A 16059-nucleotide genomic window follows, 5' to 3' on the forward strand; every position below is an offset into this window, starting at 1 on the left:
CAGGAGAGATTCAGAATTCCAGGTGTAGGAGGCCTTCAGACAAATAATACCACATATAAGAAGAGTTCTCTGTACAGTGAACTTTCTCCAATAATACTATCCCCCATATTTCTAATTAATGGAGAAAGCAAAACGTAACTCTGCATTCCTATATTTCCTTACCTGTGACATACACACAGTTTTTTTTCCTGGTAACTCAAATAGATTATCCCTTTCTTCTCAAAATCCTGTAAATTAGCAAAGCTATTTAGAATCACATCGTGGGCCACATTTTGAGTTACTTGGAATTTCATGCTCTTTCCCAGATGTGCAGGATTATTTGTTATTAATAAACTGCCCTTGGAAATCCAAAGATTCTCCTGTAGATACAATGAGTCTAGAACTCTTAACAGACTCATCTCTACACCATCACTGATTACATCCATCAGGAACGTCATCATAAGCCCTCTTGTGAGCCTCTCCAGGACCTTGCCCTCACTATAACGTTGCAATAGTAGGGGAGCAAAGGGAGGCTGGGTTATCCTACTCCGCCACTCCAGGAACACTGGTCCTGAAATGAGTGCAGCCTATAATGTCCCCATCTGTGACCATTAATTTGCAAGCTCAGACTGACAGGGACAGGCTCCTGTGCTAAGTTTGAGTATATATGGGCCCTGGGTCAGATTGATGGGGTAAACTGTTCATTGTATTTATATATTTTCTTCAAGTCTGAAAGCTACTCTGCCAAAATCCAGCTTTCTAGTTCTATTCTTAACAGACACCATCTTCCCAGACAATATTTTTGCATACCTCCATGTTGATCAAGCAAAACTCACTAAACCCATGGGCTCCTAGGAGCACACCTGAAGTAGACTTCCCTGCTTCTTACTACCCTAAAACCCCTATTCTCACCTGCTCTATTCCTATTTCCTGGTTCCTGTTTACTAAACATTTTGTTTGTCCCATCACATTCTGCCTTTTAGACACCAAGTTGTAGATGCCACTATGACTCCATCCTGAACTCCATGGGCTGATGATTTCACCAATGTGTTCTAGAACCTCACCTCTCCAGAGCTCTACTCCACTAGGGAAAGATAGAAACAGAATGGGGGTATGGCTAGATCAACCTGCCAATACCCATGTCCAGCAGAGAAGCAATTACAGAAGCCAGAAATCCTACCTTCTGCACCCTAAAAAGAACTTTGGTCCATACTCCCAGAAGGGAAGAAATACTAGGGGCTTAATTAATAATTAAGAAGGCTCTGAAACCCAATTCCATCAAGACCCAGAGAAAGAAGGTGGGAAAAGGAAAGACATTCAGAAGTAGTACTAGATCAAGCTGTGACTTAAAACTGAAGGAAAGACAGGCAAACATATATATATACACACACACACACACATAAAATGATAGAAAAAATAGTTGAGCCAGGTGGCTCATTAAAGTACATAAGGATTCAGGTTCAAGCCCTGGTTCCCCCACAGGCAGAGGGAAAGCTTCAGAGTGGTGAAGCAGGGCTGCAGATATCTCTCTCTTTCCCTTTCTATCTCCCCCCTCCCCTTTCAATTTCTCTCTGTCTATATCCAATAGTAAATGAATAAAAATATATTTTTTAAAAGAAACAATAGTCAACCCATAACTGTGACCTTGGGGAAACTACTGCAGTTTCCAATGGAGAGAATAGGAACACAGAAATCTGGTGGTGGAAACAGTATGGAATTTCTAAGATAATTGGAATGCCATTTAGAACTTATAGCTTTACTATTTTCATATTAAACTACTAAAATAAATTTAATATCATTCATAACCACAAAAATGTATCATGAATTAGTAGAGGTTGTCCTGAAAGTACAAAGATATTTGAAAATATTTTAATATAATAATCAAAATAATGAGCTAAACACAAAACACCATATTATTAACAAATTAGAAAAAAAATACATGAACTATATCACTTCACCTTGACAAAACTCCTGTATCATATATCAATAAAGGACTCCCTTTAGTAAATAAAATATATCCATAAAAGACTCTAGCACAGTGGCTTTCAAACTAATTTGCATGAGAGTCATCTAAAACAGATTTCTAGGACCATCTCCCTTTCTTCAAATTTTTCAATTCAGGGGTCAGACAGACAATGGTGCACCCAGTACTGCATACATTACAGTACTCAGGGATGAAATCCAGGAACAAATCCCTCTGCCCCATCAGCAGTGGGGAAGTTTCACAAATGGTTAATGGTGTCTCTGTCTCTATCTTGCCCCTTCCCTCCCAATTTCTCTCTCTCTATATATATAGATCCAAAAAATAAAATAAAATAGATACTTACTAATTTTTTTCAATTAAGGATTCAGTTCATCTAGAGTAGGGTTGAATTTTTAGCAAAATTCTTGAAGATATTTATTTTACCAATATTTAGCCATAAAACTGCATTTATTAGTACCCTAATTATGGATGCATTCTAGTAAAGGAGCCAGTGTTTCAAATACATCAACAGTTCTTTCTTCTTGATTATGTGGAGCTACATCTTCAAGAAGTTTCTTTGAGAAAATCCAATTAAGCAGAGATCTCCCATAACTATTAAAGTTGGCAAGTTGCCTTGATTAAAATTGTTACCATATTGTGATGAACTTCGAGTAGTTGAGTTAATCAAATTTCAAGAAAATATCAGCCCCATAAAGGAAATATTTGGTTTCACCAGCTTGTAAATCTGTATTGGCTCCTTTAAATCATTGGTTCAAACTGTAACCTAGTACTTGGTTCATAATAACCAACTGCAGATAAATCAGTTCCAGTCACAGTCATTTAGTTATCCTAAGAGACACTGTAAATATTAAAATACTCAATGGCACCTGTTTAGCATGTTTGCCTTCATATGCTATTTCCAGTTTCTTTGTAAGTTTGCCAAGTGTTTTCAAATGAGTCCCTTGGGAAAATGACCTATCAGTAATTTTTTCCAAATTTTCTCAGGCTGATAGGAGAACAGTTCTTTGATCATGCTGAAGCCTGCACTTCTTAGTTTTCTAAATACAGAGAAACTTTATGCTTGTGCAGCTAGGCAGAGCATTGTGCCAGCGCCAGTTATTTTTATGTCCTTACATAAAGCTTAAAAGCTGAAATCATGATCTGCAGGTTGAAGGAATAGATAATGTCTTCATTTTTAACTAAAATTATGCTCGACTCTTTTCAATGTTTTTACTCAAAATGTAGTACTTTGCTCCTTTCTATATACAAATCTTCCTTAAACACTCAGTCCCTTCTAATTCTTCTCTAAAGCATACACAGAAAATAAGTTTAGTTCTTTCACATAGGACTATTTTGTTTCCATAATCTAAGGCAAAAAAAGTCTAATAGTAACAAAATAATCATTTTAAATGAACTGAGATAAAAAAGATGTTTTTTTACTTGTGTCTTATAGATTGGTGGGATAATAAATGTTATTTAGCTGTATAATACCCTAAGCCAGTGGAAAATACTAGAGGAATGGATTTCACATCAGGAAATCTAGGGAGGAAAAATCCCTTCCTCTGGGATGGTGTTAAATTTCTTTTTCCAGAGAGGGTAAAAGTCCCACTAATTAAGATGAAAGCAAAGCCTGTTTGCCTGTGATAGCAATAAAGTTCACATACTTACTTTCTCTTAGTAAAGAAAAAAAATGTTAATAATTATATTCTTATTGGACTTAGTTTTCCCCTGTACTTCCCTGTATTTTGATTATCTTTGCAGTTAGGTCCTGGAAGTGGTTCATTAGTAAAGCACAGGACTCAAGCATCTGCATGTAGAAATAAATCAATTCAATAAAAATATGTTTATTTGACTCTGGTTCATAGAATATCATTGAGAACTGGTTTCCCCACCTGTAAAATGTAGCTGATTTTTTATTTCCACAATGAATAATTTAAAACTTTGTTGGGAGAAAAAGAGTTTAGGTCACTGAAATGTGATCATCATAGTGAGAGGAGAGTGGGTTCTGTCTGATTTGGAATAGGCAGGTGGAAAAACAAATCCATTTCCTTTCTGTAAAAAAAGAAGAAGAAGAAAAGAAAAATGTTTGCACCATTAGTCCAAATGAGATAGGGGGTGGGGGTTGGCTTTATTGGCATCTAAGTAATAGTCTAGCTTCCAGAGTAATAAAAAGAAAATAGTTTGGATTAAGACAGGCCATAGTGAAGCTGCCTAAAAACACAGGTTCCATGGGGGCCAAGTGGTGGTGCCTCTGGTTAAGTGCACATATTAACAAGTACAAGGACCTGCTCCCCCACTGCAGGGGGGACGCTTCACGAGTAATGAAGCAGGTTTGCAGGTGTCTTTTTCTCTATCTCCCTCATCTCTCTCAATTTCTATGTCCTAATAAAAATTACAAAGAATAAAATAATTAATAAAAAATTAAAATACAAGTTCCACCTGGCTCCTAGGGAAGTTATTTTTATCCCCAAACTTATTAAGATATAGGTAAGACTGTAAAAATTTAAAGTATACAATCTGTTGACTTGATACTTAAAAATAGCAAAATGATTACTACAATGGTATTATCAACTCCATCTTATCTGTCACAAAGTTAAATTCTGTGTGTGATCAGAGCCCTAAGGTTTAATATCCTAGTAACATTCAAGTATATAATACAGTGCTATTAGCTATGATCACCATGCTATACATTACATATCTAAACTGTCAATCTTATCATGGTAAAAATAGTATCCTTTCATCAATATCTCCTACCTTTCCTGACCCCCTAAGTCCTGATCACTATCATTCTGTTTGTCAGTTTGTCTTTTCTTAGATTTCACATGTGATAGCAAAACATTATCTGTCTTTCTTTCATTGACTTGGGAAGTTACTTTATTTCTTAAAGCCCTGGTTTACCCAAATGAGACTTTGTTGTGACAGTAACAATCTCTTTTATAACATAATGTTACCACATTGAAACATAATAATAACAGTATATTTCTTCAATGTTGCTATAAGACCATACAACATCATGCATGCACATTGTAACAACAAATGCTATTTGTTGTTATTGCCTCAGGATTTGTACGCAGTCATGTTCTATGTATATATAAGGAGTGTATTGTTTTGTTTTATTGTCAATTTGTATTTAAATAATAACTTTCAAATATTAGGTAAGTTAATCAATTTACCTCTAGAACAGAGGTAAAAAGACATTCTAACTATTGTAGTTAATTTACATGTAGGTAAGCACTTAATATTATATCCTTGTTATAGTCCAATGAAGACTATCAATAGAAAAGTATTATATTCTGGCACACACTATCTCAAAACTATAATAGAAATACTCATATTACTTTACATATTACATAAAATTACATTTAACATTCAAGATATATATTGACTACTCCCAAAAGATTTTACACTGTCTTGTAATTTTAAATTTCTCAATGAAAATAAAACCACATTTTTTATTTCTGAAAGTAAATCTGTATGCCCAATCCACAAAAAAAAAAAAAAAGAAAAGTCGCAGGGTCACAAAAGTCTATATAAACATACATTATTTGAAAACAAAAAGTCATTGTCTTTATGTTCATAATATAAGTTAAGTAATAAAACACTGTTTCTGATTTCTTTCACTCAACATTATGGTGCTAGAATTCTTCTGTGCTGTTTGTTTAGCTATATACTTTGTATTTTAATAGTGTAATGTATTATATGCCATGAGTCATTTTATCTATATGGTATGTATTAAATAAACATTTGGATTGCTATCATTTATATCAGAGATAGTACCTATTTGTAGGTGCTCTATTTTTAAATTTTTTTAAATTTCTTTATTAGGGGATTAATATTTTACAGTCGACAGTAAATACAATAGTTTGTATATGCAAACATTTCTCAGTTTTCCACATAACAATACAACCTCCACTAGGTCCTCTGCAACCCTGTTCCAGGACCTGAACCCCCAACCCAGAGTCTCTTAGTATGGTGCAAGATATCAACCCCAGTTGAAGTTCTGCTTAGTGTTTTCTCTTCTGATCTTGTTTTTAAACTTCTGCCAGTGAATAAGATCATCCCATATTCATCCTTCTATTTCTGACTGATTTCACTTAACATGATTTCCTCAAGCTCCATCTAAGATGCGTTGAAACAGTGAAATCACCATTTTTACTCTGAAAATATCCAATAGTTGTAGTTTATCTATCTCATCATTGAGCTCCTTCATTTCTTTGTTAATTTTTTCTGCCTAGATGATCTCTCAAGCTGAGAGAGTGGGGTGTTTAAGTCCCCTACTATTACTGTGTTGCTGTCAATATGTTGCTGTAGCTCTTTCAGTAGAGGTTTGATGTATTTAGATGGCCTCTTGGGTGCATGCATAGATGTTGATAATTATTAAGTCCTCTGGCAAACGCTAGAAGAAGATTAAATCCTCTTGACTGATTGATGCTCTGAGCACTAAGTAATGTCCATTCCTATCTTTTTAAATTTTCTTTATTTTAAGGTCTATCATGTCAGATATGAGAACAGCTCCTGCTTTTGTGTGTGTGTGTGTGTGTGTGTGTGTGTGTGTGTGTGTGTGTGTGTGTGTGTGTGTTCCATTGGCTTATATGGTAATTTTCCATCCTTCCACTTTGAGTCTGTGTTTGTTTTGTAGAGTTAGGTGGGATTCCTGCAGACAGAATATTGTTGGTTTATGTTTTCTGATCCATTTTCCTACTCTGTTCCTTTTAATAGATGAATTTAGGCCATTGATATTTATTGATATTATAGATTGAAGATACTTTAATGCCACTATTGTAGATTTTTAGAGTGTTCTGATATTTTTAGAGTGTTCTGATATATATTTTTAGAGTGCATGATTATAGTGATATGATTGTTTATAGGAGATCATCCAGAACTTCTTTCAGGGAAAGCATGGTGATAGTTGATTACTTCAACTGTTACTTGTCTGAGAAGGTTTTTATGCCTCTATCTAGTCTGAATGACAGTCTAGCAGGATACAGCAGTCCTGGTTGCAAGCCTTTCTCATTAAGCATTCGATAGATATCTTGCCATTCTCTTCTGGTCTGTAGTGTTTGTGTGGAGAAATCTGCTGCTAATCTTATGGGTTTTCCTCTGTAAGTGAATATCAAGAGTAGAATCCCAGGGTGATAAAGAATGTATGTCTTCAAATTACTAGATAATATCATGGTCTAGGAGGTGGCACAGTGGATAAAGTGTGGGACTCTCAAGTGTGAGTCTGTAGTTCGATCCCTGGCAGCACATGTACTAGAGTGATATCTGGTTCTTTCTCTCTCTCTGCCTATCATTCTTCATGAATAAATATATAAAATCTTTTTTAAAAAAATAAAGAAAATAGCAAAATGTTTTCAGCTGTATCTTATCAATTGACACTTGGCACTACAGAGAATAAGTATCCCTTGCTTTATATCCTTACTAATGTTTAATATGGCCAATTGTTTAATTATTCTGGATTTCTAAAATAGCTAGAGAAATGTTTTCAGAGTTTTAATATATCTACATCCTTTCAATCTTCAGTGGATCTGTTTAAAAAAGAAAAAAAAAAAGAAACCTCTGATTACTGATTTAACCACAAAACCAAGTCTTACCTCATTCCAGTTGGACACTTCAATTTTGCAAATTCTAATCTACAGATTCAATGCAATTCCCCAATGACTTATCCAAAAGTTCATGTGAAACTACACACACACCACAAATATCCACATCATACTGAGAAAAAGAGAGAAAAAATGGAGAAGTCAAGCTCCCTTACTTCAATTTATATTACACAGTAATACTGATTAAAACAATGTAGTATTAGAACAAAAATGAGCCCTCAGACCAGTAGAATGGAATAGAGAGCCCAGAATTAAACCCACACATATATGCACACCTAATATATAACAAGGGGAAAAATTATTCAATGGGGAAAAAAAGAAGACCCCTTCAGTAAATAGAGCTGGGGGAAAAGATAGCCATTTATTGAAGATGAAGAAGGAGGAGGAGGAGGAAGAATAGGAGGGGATGAGGGGAAGGAGGAGGAGAAAGGAAAGGAAGACAGGAAAAGGAAAAAAAAAAAGAAAGAAGATGACAACAAAAAAGAAAGAGACCACTTATCACTATCAACCAAAATAACTTAGACTGAATTAAATACCTGGATATTATACCTAAAACTATAAAATACACTAAAAATATCTGTGAAACACTTTTGGAACTGAGTATCAAAGATGTATTTGAAAACTCAAGCCTATGGGCAAGTGAAATTAAACATGATTAAATAAACAGGACTACAATAAATTGAAAAGCTTCTACTTACCAACAGAAAATTATACAAGGGGAAGCAGACAGCAGCAACAGGGGGAAGATATTTGCAAATCAATAATATGAGAAAGGATTCATATCAAACAACTATAAAGAACTTATACAGCTCAAAATCAACAACAAAATAATCGAATAAAAAATATCAGAATAGATTGCTTCCTAAAGAAAATATGTATTGTCCACTTAAGCATGAAGCCATGATGTACTTCTTTTATCATTAGAGAAATGTAAATTAGGGACCAAGTAGTGGCACACCTAGTTAAAGACACACATTACAGAGCACAAGAACCCAGGTTCAAGCGCCTGGTCCCTACCTGCAGGGAGAAAGCTTCATGAGTGGGAGGTAAAGCAGGACTGCAAGTGTCTTTCCCTCTACCTATCTCCACTTACCTCTCTCAATTTCTCTCTGTCCTATCAAATGAAATAGAAAGGAATAAAGGGGGGGTGGCTACTGGAAGTGGTGAATTTGTTGGGCTTTTAAAAAAAATTTATATTTACTTATTCCCTTTTGTTGCACTTGTTTTATTATTGTAGTTATTATTATTGTTATTGGATAGGACAGAGAGAAATGGAGAGAGATGGGGAAGACAGAGAGGGGGAGAGAAAGATAGACACCTATAGACCTGCTTCACTGCCTATGAAGTGAATCCCCTGCAGGAGGGGAGCTGGGGGCTCAAACCAGGATCCTTATATGCTGGTCCCTGCACTTTGCACCACGTACGCTTAACCCGCTGTGCTACCGCCCAACTCCCTGAAGTGGTGGATTTGCAGTGCTGGCACTGAGCCTGGTGCAAATAAAAAGTAAGTAAGTAAGTAATTACAAGCCACACAATGAGATACTACTTCACTCTGTGAGAATAGGTCATATCAACAAATCAGGAGGTAAATTCTGGAGTGGACATGGAGAAAAAGGAACTCTGTTACACCCTTGCTGGGAATGAAAACTGGTTCAGCCTTTATGGACAGAAGCAATGGAGAATCCTCCAACAAATGAAAGAGAAAATCCATATGATGAATCCAGTAATATAGTATTGACAGGCATATATCCAAAGGACATGATAGCACTAATTTGAAGGGACACACGCACCCCTATATTCATAGCTGCATTATTTACAATAGCCAAGGGGTGAAGCAGATGAAATGCCTATTGACATATGTCTAGATAAAGCAGCTATGGGACATATATTCAAGAAAATACTACTCTACAATTTTGAATTTTTATACTGTGTTCTTTGAGCTATAATTGATGCAACTTTTGATAACTGCTTAGTGAAATAAGTAAGGAGGTGAAAGACAACTGCCAGATGGTGAAGAAGGTGAGTTCATCATTCATAATAGCTTAATAGTATTCCACTGTGTATACATACTACAACTTTCTTAGCCATTCATCTGTTGTTGGACACCTATGTCGATTCTGAGTTTGGGCTGTTACAGATTGTGCTGCTATGCGCATAGGTATATACAGATCTCTGTGGGTGGGTATGTTTTATTTTCTTAGGATATATCATCAGGAAAGGAATTGCTGTGTTATAGAATAGGTTTGTTTCTAGCTTCCACTGGACAGTTGTTCTTTTTTAATTCATTTATTTATTTTTATTAAGAAAATTAATATTTACATGACAATTGTCACATGGGTATAATTTCTCATCTTTCCCTGATAGGGAAATCTAAACACTACTCCCATCACTTATGTCCTCTTTCCCCATCACACATTGAGTCCCCAATAATGACTCAACCCCAGCCCCCCACATCCTTAGCCTTGCTTCAGTAGACCACATGTAGTCCAGGTTTCACCCTGTTTTATCTTTCCCTTCTTGTTTCTTTTGTGTAACATATAACTGAGGTCATCTGGTATTCATTCTTCTGGTTGATCTCACCATGACTTCTTCAAGTTCCATCTAAGAAGAGGCAGGGGAGATGACTTCACAAATTTTAATAGCTGAGTAGTAAGTATTCTATTGTTTATATATAACAACGTTTTAAAAATCATTTTAACCATTCATATGTCATTGGGCATCTAAGTTGCTATGTTTGGGTTATTACAAATAGTGTTGTTATGAATATAGTTCTCTTTGGGTAAGTCTTCTTGTTTTTGTTTTTGTTTTTGTTTTGGTAGATTCCTAGGAGAGAGATTGCCAAATCATAGGATAAGTCCATTTCTAAAGTTATAAAGTATCACCAGATTATCTTCTACAGGGGTTGGACCAATTTACATTTCCACAGATATAAGTATAGAAGCAGTCCTGTGCTCCTTCTCTGTCACCACAAAGCTATTTTGCTTTGCAAAATCTTGGGGAAGAAGGGTACATCTGGTAAGAGGGATTCTTTCAGTTACTACTCTGGGTAGAAAGGATTGTTGAGTATAAGGTCCCTTGATGCCCTCTTCCTCTTGTATCTGTACTCTGTGTTTAATGTTTGTGCTCCCAGAAGCTTTTACAAAAACAATAAGGTGCAGTTATCTGATTCAGTTATTGGATTACTCTGGTAAGAGACTTCTCTTGATTTTCTGTATGGAGGCATGATGTAGGAGAATGAAGTGGCTCATTGTGCCAGCCATGCCTGCTACAACTGCTGGGGTTCAATGTCTACTTATAACATCCAACTACAGTTTCCTGAATCTAAAAGAGACCCCTTGAGTCCTAAAAAGAAATGTGTTTCTAAAACTCTGTGGGCTTAACTCTTTTTTTTTTAATTTCTAAATAGCAATGAGCTTTAATGATATTAACAGCAATTATAAAGTGACAAGGCCAATATTGCTATTACTACAGTGGTGATAAAACATGTGAAATTTTGCTTAAAGGTTTGTGAACATAGATGTACAATATATATATTTTAATTTTTATTTATAAAAAGGAAACACTGACAAAAACCATAGGATAAGAGGAGTACAACTCCACACAGTTCCCACCACCAGAACTCCTTATCCCACCCCCTCCCCTGATAGCTGTCCTATTTTTTTCTTTCCCTTTATTTATTTATTTATTTATTTATTTATTTATTTATTTATTTAAGAAAGGAGACATTAACAAAACGTTCAGCGGGGAAGCAATTACAGAAGCCAGACCTTCCACCCTCTGCAACCCACAAGGACCCTGGATCCATACTCCCAGAGAGATAGAGAATGGGAAGGCTATCAGGGGAGAGGGTGGGATGTGGATATCGGGTTATGGGCTTAACTCTTAAAGAGCAAGGGGAGTGGACTTCACCTGTCATGCTAAAATTACTGGAACTTTACACGCACTTACAGAATCCACTTTCTGGTAGCAACATAAATCTTTCTCCCCATTATGAATTTGCTCTCCAGAGCCCTAGAAACTTGCATGCCCCCAAATTCTGGCCTTTTTCCTACTTGGACCATAATCTACCTATCCATGGGACTCTGCTAGCAGGAGCAATAGTGTTGGCTTCTGAAGCTTGAGGCTATAAAGCTTATCTTCAAGCAGAACTCCCTAAATTGCCTAGGATGGACTACAGTTGCTCTACTTAAATACCAATAGCTGGCATTCAGATTCTGGTTTCAATACTTAGTACATAGTTTTAGGAAGCTACAAAACTTTTATGCTTCTTAGTAAAGTAACTCACTGTAATCATGGAATTTGAGTTCCCCAATGATCTACTCCACCCCATGCTTGGTGGACAATTCACACCCACAACAACATTATTCTCTGCTTTGGAGAGGTTGTGGCCAGAGCTCCAACAGCCCTCTTCCTATTTTTCTATCCCCTGTGAGTTTTTGACTAGCCATCTTCACAAACCCATGTAACACTGTTTAGTTATCCTCTGGCAATACATTGCATGAGTTGTTTCTGGTTATGTTTAAACAGGACCTTTCCTTGGCATAGTCTATTTCACCATATTTTATGGCAAGTTCCTTCACCTATCACATCTTTATTATTATTATTATTATTATAGTTATTATTGTTGTTGATGATGTCGTTGTTGTTAGATAGGACAGAGAGAAATGGAGAGGGGCTAAGATAGAGAGGGGGGAGAGAAAGATAGACACCTGCAGACCTGCTACAGCGCCTGTGATGCAACTCCCCTGCAGGTGGGGAACCGGATCTCCAACCGGGATCCTTACACTGGTCCTTGAACTTCTCGCCATGTGCACTTAACCAGCTGTGCTACCACCGTACTCCCCCCATGACATCTTTATTTTTCAATATTTTAAAATTATTTTTTAAACTTTATTTATTTATTATTGGATAGAGACAGAGAGAAATTGAGGGGAAGGGGAGATAAGAGATGGGGAGAGACACCCACAGCCCTGCTTCACCACTTGTGAAGCTTTCCCCCTGCAGGTGGGGACGAGGGGCTTGAACCTGGGTCCTTGTGCACTGTAGTGTGTGCACTTAACCATGTGTGCTACTGCCTGGCCCCATGACATCTTTTTTTATTCACCTGTAATTCCATGTTGCTGCTATAGAGAAAAATGCAATATGTATATTGCATTTATACACACACATATATATATCCAAATTTGCTGAACTATTATTTTGTATCATTTATTTATTGAGAATTTTTTAATTGTGTGAGACTAAAAAGAAATATTCCACAATTAGTCTCTCAAGCATGAGGTCCTGAGTTCGATCCCCGGTGACACATGTGCCAGAGTGATGTCTGGTTCTTTCTCTCTCCTCCTATCTTTCTCATTAATAATAAAATCTTTTTTTAAAAAAAAAAAAGATTATGAAACTGGTTAGACACTCTACCGGCACTCTACCTGCAGAGGAGTCGCTTCGCAAGTGGTGAAGCAGGTCTGCAGGTATCTATCTTTCTCTCCCCCCTGTCTTCCCCTCCTCTTTCCATTTCTCTCTATCCTATCCAACAACAACGACATCAGTAATAACTACAACAATAAAACAACAAGGGCAAAAAAAGGGAATAAATAAATAGTTTTTAAAAAATCATCATGATCCAGGAGTTGGTGCAGTGGGTAAGGCTTTGAACTCTCAAGCATGAGGTCCTGAGTTCAATCCGCAGCAGCACATATGCCAAAGTGATGTCTGGTTCTTTCTCTCCTCCTGTCTTTCTTGTGAATAAATAAATAAATAAAATATTTTTTTAAAGAGAAAAAAAGAAATATTCCACAATTAGTAACTTCCTATTTTCCTTTTGTGTATTTCTTAATTTTATGCCCTACTAGAGATTAAACTCAGGTCCCACTCCACAATGCATACATTCTACTTCTGAATCACCATCTTGGTCTCAAAATTTTTATTTTGACTATTCTGTATGTTATTGGAAATTAATAACAGTTTTTTTCTTGTCAAATATTATTAACAATTACTAGAAGATTTAGGTATTTTATGAAAGAGAAAATCAGAGATGTCCTCCAACATATGCAATGTTGGGAATTAAACCTGGGGTTTCATGCATGAAAGTCTTCTGTGATATAAGACTGAGTCACTTCCTCAGCCACTTAATTTTTTTAAATGTATTTTTATGTTTTGTTAACATTAATATTTTTATGTATTTATTCTGTGTAGAGACAGAGAGAATTAGAGAGGGGAGGGGAATATAGAGAGATAAAGAGAGGGGCGCCAGGTGGTGTCGCACCCTGTTGAACACACGTTACAATGACAATGTTTAAGGACCAGGTTTAAGCCTCCAGTCTGCACGTGCAGGGGGAAGGTTTTTTGAGTGGTGAAGCAGATGTTTCTCTGTCTTTCTCTTTCTATCACCCTATTCCCTCTTGATTTCTGAATGTTTCTACCCAATAAATAAATAAAGACAATAAATTAAAAGGGGGGGTAAAGAGGCAGGAAGACACTGCTTCACTGCTTATGAAGCTTCTCCACTGCAGGTGGGTACCAGGGGCTTGAACCTAAGTCTTTGCACATTGTACATGGGCATTCAACCAAGTGCACCACCACCCAACTACAATTTTTTTTAATTGTCATTAGAATTTCACTACTTCAGGCCTTTTTTTTTTTTTCAGACAAAGAAAGACACAGATACAGCGACAGAAAGAAAGGGGAAAATACACCACAACACCTAAATTTCCTACAGTACAGGGTGGGGCAAGGCTCAAACTTGGGTCATGTACATGAAGATAGGCACACTACCCAGATAAGTTTATTACATTTCTTTTAGGTATTCTGAATTTGTGGGTATTATTTAGTTTGACGTGAACTTTTTTTTATACTCATAGTAAACTTGTTTTGGTATTAGTAATTGACATGAAAACTACAAAATGAATGGAAAGAGACAGTTCTTTTTCTTTATTCTCAAATTTGAATTATCCCTCAAATATATAGCATAACATTACTGTACTTCCAGTGACTTGATTTACAAATCTTTTTTCATTTTCTATAAACTACAAACTTCATTTTTTTCTTTTTTAAAATAATTTCATTTATACATTTTGGATAGAGACAGAGAGAAACTCTGATGGGGAAGATAAAGAGGAAAAAGAGAGATATCTGCAGCACTACTGTAGCACTTGTGAAACTTCCATTCTGTAGGTGAGGACCAGGGGCTTGAACCTGGTTCTGTGTGCACTTTAATGTGTGCACTTAACTAGGTGTACCACCACCTAGCTCTCAAATCTCATTTCAAAACTCATTTTACATTTCCTTACAGATGTGAGGTTTCTGTGTGACTAAGTTCTGGCTAATGAAATGTGCCCTACACTATAAAAGTAAATAGGATAGTGTACATAAAATAAATATACAGAACAGAAATAAAATAAAAATGGAAAATTAAATTATTCCAGACTTCTATCACATAAATTTTTTATGTAGTTTACTTATAACTGGACAAAACCAAAAAAAAAAAAAAAACATGTTTATGGGAGCATTCTTAGAACTACAGAGCAGTCTATTACATTCTTCTTTTGGTACAATAAAGGCCAAAGATAACAGTAGAAAAAGTTTCACAGCCAGTCTTTCCACTCTCCTATGCAATATCCCCTTCTGTATGGATATTAGAGTTCTAAATGTCTAGATATCTCAAGAACAAGGTGTTTGTTCTGGTTCTAGAACTATCACTTCTTATAGTACATTCAGCACAATATAAAATTGAGGTTAAGTAGGATCAATAATGATATATATATTTGACTCTCCTAACAAGTGAAATCTATCTAAAATAATAACTGATAATTAAAGAAATACCACAGCATTGCTTAGCTCTGGCATATGCTGTGGCTGGGATCAAAACTGGCTCTTGCGGCTTCCAAAGTCTGGTGCTTTGTTGAGACGAATTTCTGTGAGATTCTCACGGTATAAATGTTGATTCACATGATGGTACTGCATTTCTTTCTTATGCTTTATTAATTATACTATTTTTTCTTTTCTTTTTTTATATTTATTTATTTTCCCTTTTTGTTGCCCTTGTTTTTCATTGTTGTAGTTATTGTTGTTGTTGTTGATGTCGTCCTTGTTAGACAGGACAGACAGAAATGGAGAGAGGAAGGTAAGACAGAGGGGGGAGAGAAAGACACCTGCAGACCTGCTTCACCACCTGTGAAGCGACCCCCCTGCAGATGGGGAGCCCAGGGCTCGAACCGGGATCTTTATGCCGGTCCTTGTGCTTTGCGCCACGTGCGCTTAACCTGCTGCACTACCGCCCGACTCCCATTTTTTCTCTTCTTAGTGAATAATTTTAAATGACTTGCCTTCAAGTTTACTGAATTTTCTTTATGTCTGATAAAGTCTGTTGCTGAATAACTATACTGAACTTTCAGTTCAGTTACTATAATCTTTAATTTCAATCTTTGTTTTTTAATTAAAATATCTTCTCTCTGAATTCTTATTTTGTTGATGCATTATTTTTCAGATTTTATCAAACTTCATGACTTCTTTATGTAT

This window comes from Erinaceus europaeus, chromosome 10, assembly GCF_950295315.1.
Source record: "Erinaceus europaeus chromosome 10, mEriEur2.1, whole genome shotgun sequence".
NCBI classification, from domain to species: domain Eukaryota; kingdom Metazoa; phylum Chordata; class Mammalia; order Eulipotyphla; family Erinaceidae; genus Erinaceus; species Erinaceus europaeus.